The sequence below is a fragment of the Pituophis catenifer genome, unplaced genomic scaffold (assembly GCF_029215685.1).
Source record: "Pituophis catenifer annectens isolate HBS135680 unplaced genomic scaffold, rPitCat1.0.hap2 SCAF_6, whole genome shotgun sequence".
Taxonomy (NCBI): domain Eukaryota; kingdom Metazoa; phylum Chordata; class Lepidosauria; order Squamata; family Colubridae; genus Pituophis; species Pituophis catenifer.
The window spans coordinates 39,430,372-39,437,107 of NW_027256886.1; positions in this window are offsets into that span (position 1 = coordinate 39,430,372).

Here is a 6,736-nt window from a genome sequence, read left to right on the forward strand (position 1 = left end):
CTGGCCTCAGAAGGACTAGCCTAAGACATTTTTCTGCTTGAGATGAAACAGAAAATGTTGTATATATAGTCCTTGATTTGCAACCATAGTTGAGCCTGGCAATTACAGTCTTAAATCAGGACTGTTATAAATTAGGTTATAATGTGACTGGACCCAATTTTATGACATTTTTTGTGGTGGTTATTAAGCGAACCCATTGTTTGTGTGTTCATGCTGGAACCTGGAAGTAAACACTAGTTTCTGGCAACACCTTCCTAAATTATTATCCTCTTGAGCTGGGAGTTATTACAGATGGCCTCATTCAACTCTTTAATTCTATGTTGTCATATTCCGTACAAGGACACTGTGTTGATAGATGTAACTGGAATGGGACAACTCACCATGGCCAACGCAACCGGTCCATCTTGCCATGGCCAACTCGCCCTGGTCGGCTTGCTGCAGCTAACTCGCCCTGGGGCCAACTCGCCATGGACAATTCACACAGGATAACTCAAGAGGTGAACAAGTGAACTTCTGGTGCTGTATATGCTTATATGTAGCTTTGTTAGGGCTAATGCGTTTTTTGATGTGTTTAACTTACTAGTTCTCCAGAGTTGGTTGGCAAGTAGGTAGTCATATAAATAAAATCTTGTTTGTATACAATATGAATTATAGTAGCTCTGGTAATGAAATTCAGACATGCAGTATTTCAGGATGAAATATTACAAGTCAGGAAATTACTTGGGTCCTTCTATTTTTCATATTCTTTATTATTACATTTACAGTACTAGAAAGCAAGAAGGGTAAGTTTTGTCTAAAGTAGACACTGATTCAGGAATTTGTCATCTTCTATGCCATTGCCTCAATTTCTTGTCATAGCAGCTGGAGTTGTTGATTGCATTTCATTTATCCAATGGTTGAGGAAAGGGAGAGAGAACCAGGAACGTCTTCCTGCTTCTTTGATTTGTGATTACAAACTATGTTTACTCACTTGTGTTTTTGTATTTTTCATTAATTACATGTTTCCCAAACCAATTGATTAGCTTGTTTTGCTGTTACATCTAGATTTGTTCATTTTGACTGATTATTCTTGTTTCACAATCTTCTTTCCTAGTATATTATGGTAAACCAACTCTTAAGGGCATCTTTCTCTCAGGCAGAATCAGGTCTCCTTCTGCTATAGGTGCAAATTTTCCATTCAAATAAACTAGCTTGACACACATAAAAGTCACAGACACTTTCCTACATAGTTGAAACCACAAGTATGGAATCAGCTAAAAATGAAAGAAAAAAAGAGAGAAAGGGAGGAATATAGATAATAAAAAATGGAAAAGTCAAACTTCTGGGCCACATATTTCTAATCTATCTATAGAAGCTAGGTAAGATAAGGTAAACCAGGGGCTTAGCATAATGGAAAATTCCAAAGTAAGAATTTGTTGGGCTGGAAGTGAGTTTTGACTAGCTGGCTAGATTGATGGGTTGGTGAGTTTAATCCTTAATCAAAATTCTCTGTGTTTTTACACAAATATCTTTTGTCGGTGTATTCAAAGGGAATCTGACTATCCAATGACAACCAGAAAAATGCCAAACACATGTTGAAAAGTAGCCTAACAACTATTGACAGATTTGGAGTGGATTGCAATGTGAAATGACAGAGAGGATTCTGGATCCAGAAGCAGAATGAAGGGAGCCTAAGAGTATCAATTTTCTAATAAGGAGAAATTGAGAGGAAAGAAGGAGAGGAGCAAAGAGGGAGTTCCTTTCCTTTTGATATCAATAGGATAAGGGCACAAAGAGTTCCTACTCCTGTAGTTGCATCTCCAACAAGCGCCCCTCCTCTATCTACAGTACTTGTGACATGCTTGTCAAAAGGGCATAGAAGGAAGGGCCAAGGGCCATAATTATTAGAATCAATTCAGAGGCTCACAACCCCTTATTTATAATGCCCTGCACACCATTTTTAAATCACATTCCTCCATGCTATTGCCTTTGTTTCATTCCCAATCCACAGCAGAGACAGAATAAAATTGTATTTAGCTTGTCCAGTTAAAATCATATTTTTGATATACGAGTTTAGTGCTAAGAGATATTGACAGACCTTGTAGCCTTAGAACATTATTTGAGCTTTCCAAAGAGAGCCAGGTTCTGCCAGCTATATTCTACTATTACCAATGAGTGCATTACAGATTTAATCATAAGGAGTTTTTGCATGGCTGTTTATTGTTTCTATTTCCATGCTGACATAATGCCATGTTGCCTAAACTTCAATAAGCTATTTCTACTTGTCAGCAGCACTGCTATTCCCTTGCAGAATTTACTGATTACTTTGTCCATTACGTTCCACAACTGAGTGACAGGTTGCAGGCATGGGAGAAGAGTAGGGGGTGAAGCAGGAAGGAGCTACTCTGATGTTTCCCAAGCACTTTCTCTGCACCTGTCACATATCACTCAGGTTATTTCTGAACATGGGTCTATAGTTCTAGACCCTTGTTCAAAAATAGCCCAAGGAGGGTCACAAGCATGGGGCACTTCTGTGCTTGCAAGGCATCCTAGAAGGTATCAAACTCTCCATCCTAGGCACCTACCTAGCCTTGCCCTACAGTATTCTAAAGATATGGTTTATCTACCACCACCACCCAAAAGAGGAGAAGCAAAATCTTCCACTTTCCTTAACTTATCCCACAAGAAAACTGTAAGGACAGAATTGCCAACTTGAAGGGAAATAGGCACCATTGGGCTCATATGTCAATGAAGGCTAATTTAGGCTAGTGTATTTTTTGGGTGGTTCAGGGACTGGAAGATAGTTTGTTAATATGGCCATGAGGAAGAACTCAGAATGAACAATGTATAAGGATGGATAAAAGACTGTACATTTAAATATATTGATGAAAAATAAAAATATTTTTTTTTCAAAAAAAAAAGAAGGAAGAACTCAGATTGCTTGCAAGACAAATATAAATATAAATATAGAATGTCCTTAATCTTCTCTGGTGGTATTCTGAACTCTATACATATCCCAAGGAGGTTGTAACAATTTCTAGTACAGCTCAAATCTTCCTTCCTTCATAAAAAAGCTGTTGTAAAAATACTATGATTTCTAAACAATTCACTACTTAGACCAGCTGCCTCCTTACAGTCTCCTCTGTGATTAACTGCCCTTTGGCTGTTTCCATTCTTACTCTGCACTTCTTTGTTAGTGCAAAGTAAGTTCTAAGCTAAGAAAACATTTAAGTTTGGAAGAAAACAAAGAGATAATCACCGTCATGTGATAAATGGCGGTGGCTATAAGAAATACGCATGTGATTTCTAGCAAATCTAGTAAAGAAAAATGGAACTATACTTACGTACTATACTGTACATGCCCTCTTGTACAGGCATCTATTGATCTGGCTCTTGTTCTACATGAAACTAGGTAAACAGTCCCAAATAAAAAGAATGTCTAAAATCTAGTTTTTAAAAGGTTTTACAGAAGATAGCAATGTGACAATGCCTTCCGTTTTTCAAAACCAGCTAGTTTGAAATAAGATTTAGCTATTATTCTTATTATTGTGCCTTCATAAAATTGCTTTCCTTTTGGCTGATATATCCATGCTGTTGTCTTAACAGAATAATAGAGTTGGAAGGAAGGGACATTGGAGATCTTTTAGTCCAACCCCCTGCCCAGGCAGGAAACCTTATGCCATTTCAGACAAATGGTAGTCCAATCTCTTTTTTAAAATGTCCAGTGCACCCACAACTTTTGGAGGCACATTGTTCCACTGATTAATTGTTCTAACTGTCAGGAAATTTCTCCTTAGTTCTAGGTTGCTTTTCTCCTTGATTGGTTTCCATCCATTGCTTCTTGTACTGCATTTAGGTGCTTTGGAGAATAGCTTGACTCCCTCTTCTTTGTGACAACCCTTGAGATATTTGAACACTGCTATCATGTCACCCCTAGTCCTTCTTTTCATTAAACTAGACCTACCCAATTCCAGGAGCCATGGTGGCACAATGGTTGGAATGCAGTATTGCTGGCTAATTCTGCTGACTGACAGGGGTTCGATCTTCACTAGCTCAAGGTTGACTCAGCCTTTCATCCTTCCAAGGTCAGTAAAATGAGGACCTAGATTGTTGGGGGCAATATGCTGACTCTGTAAACCACTTAGAGAGGGCTGTAAAGCACTGTGAAGCAGTATATTAGTCTAAGTGCTGTTCCTAGTGCTATTTTTTATATGTTTTAGCCACCAGTCCCCTAATCATCTTTGTTGCTCTTCTCTACTTTTTTAGAGTTTCAACATCTTTTTTACATTGTGATGCCAAAACTGGATGCAGTATTCCAAGTATGGTCTTACCAAGGCATTATAGAGTGGTATTAACATTTCACGTGATCTTGATTATATCCCTCTTCTATCTGTAAGTCTTCTATTTTCTTTAGATCCCTCTTCTATCTGTAAGTCTTCTATTTTCTTGTTAGCTGGGCAATCTTGGGCCAATCACTCTCCCTCACATTTAGGAAGGAGGCAATGGCAAACCTCTTCTGAAATTTTACTAAGTAAGCTACAGGCACCTGTTTAAGCAGTTGTTAGGAGTCAATGCTCACACACATTTTCTCTCTCTCTTTCTCTCCCTCCCTCCTCCCTTGCCTCTTTCTCACACAGAGACTTATTTTATATTCACCATAAGAAAATAAGAAAAAAGATAGAAGCAGAAATGAAAAAAAAATATTACATATGGAAGATAATATCTGGACTACATGTAAAATCTGATGTGTCTGTACAGTAAAAACATTGACTGTATCCTTCTTCTGAAACCAGAAGAACGTTTCAGTGAACCCTTCAGGAGTCCAGATTTTTACCAGAAGCATACAGTTTGTACCTTGTAGTTCATTCATTGCTGCATGTAAATCATTGCAGACTCTGGTGAGAAAACTTTTCCACACCAGTGGCCATCAAGAAGCACTGAAATTGAGGCATATAAGCCATCAACCTTGGTAGGAGTACCCTGCAAGACAGGTAAGTCGAGATACAAGTGCTCAGAGTTCCCAAAATATAAAGATAATATAGAAAGCATGCTAATAAAATGAATGAGGTGGAAAAATTACTAAAATGTCTGTTTACTTCTATTATTTTGCTATGATCATAGGTGTTAGGATATGGTGTAAGCCTAATAGGTTGTTCAGGCAATATATGTGTTCTATAACTTTAAATGTATTCTGTAACTTTAAGATGTAATGCTGAGTAATTGTACTGATGAGTCATTGTAACTGACTGCTGACTGACTACTGACTGCAATTATCCTAATTGTACTGTTGAGTCATTGCACTGCTGACTCCACTTATCTTAAGTGGATAATTACTAGTGTAAACTGTATATAAGAAGGAAGCCGAGCTATAGTCATTGTTGGACCTGCTCTCATCATTGCTTGACTTGTTTGTTGGAACTGTTACTGTCGTGTGTGAAGACGTGGATGGATATGCTACCATCGTGATTTGTTACCAGTGTTGAATTGCTGTTTATTACCTACTGCTGTTTTTGTATGGTAAGAATGATTTCTGTAATTCCGGATTGATTTGAATGGCTAAAGACTTGGATTGACTAAAAGACTATGCAATTGTTTTTCACTACAAAGTAAAAGCTTTGTTAAACCAGTTTGTATGTATTGTATTCATTGCTCTCAGTACCGTTTCTCTGTGCACTTGCTCTGCTGGTTGGTTAACACAACAATATCCTTAACATTAGGCATCTGCCTACTCTGAAAACTAATCCAGTTATGAGTGGGCAAGTCCCAAAATTATCAGCCCCACAACCCGGAAAGATCGACATTATTGTCCACGCTTAGGCCAAACTTAAATTCAAATATTTTAACTTGGAACTGAGATTTGAGCACCTTATACTAATCAATATTTGAATCAGTTGGAGCATTTAAGTTGTAGTGATTTAAAGCTTCATTTTCACTCCTTAAGTTAGTAATTTTGCAGCCAGCTTTGATTAGATATGGTAACCTCACACCAGGGCTAGGCCCTAGATTCTTCATAAGAATCTAGACTCCAAACTCCTTCTACTTCATTTACCTTGATCTGGGAGAAAACTTTCATATGCATTGTAAGCCGCCCTGAGTCTCTGGAGAAGGGCGGCATATAAATCTAATTAAAATATATATACATACATATATACATATACATAAACATATACATATACATACATACATACATACATACATACATACATACATACATACATATATACACCACACAAGTAGATTACAATCTTCCTTGCCACAAGGATGAAATTTTAAACAGGACAGTTCCCATTGCAGCTCAAAGAAATCAGAGGTCTAGGGTTTGAATTCTAGCTTTTTTCCTGCTGCCCCTATAAGTTAATGGGAGGAAATAAAAACAAAGTCAACATGGCTGCTGCAACCATATAATCCAGGGATGTGAAACTGGTGGTCCGTGGACTGGATGCATCATGCGCAGGCCACACCAATCCCAGCTCCGTGAATTGGAAAAATGTCACGAAATGTCACGTGACGGCAATATGACATGGCGAGTTTAACACCCATGATATCATCAAAGCCTCATCTCTTTTTAAAATATATCCATCTGTGTAAAAAAAGAACAAAACTTTAATTTCCTGTTTATGGCCTTTTTCCTCTTGCCTTTTTTTGCCCCCTTCCTGGACATTTCTGATTAACAAAAACTTGACAAATATCTTGATGGTCTTGGGAAGCAGCTGAAATATGTTTAAATACAGTTCTTTCTAATCTGGGAAGTTTTGAT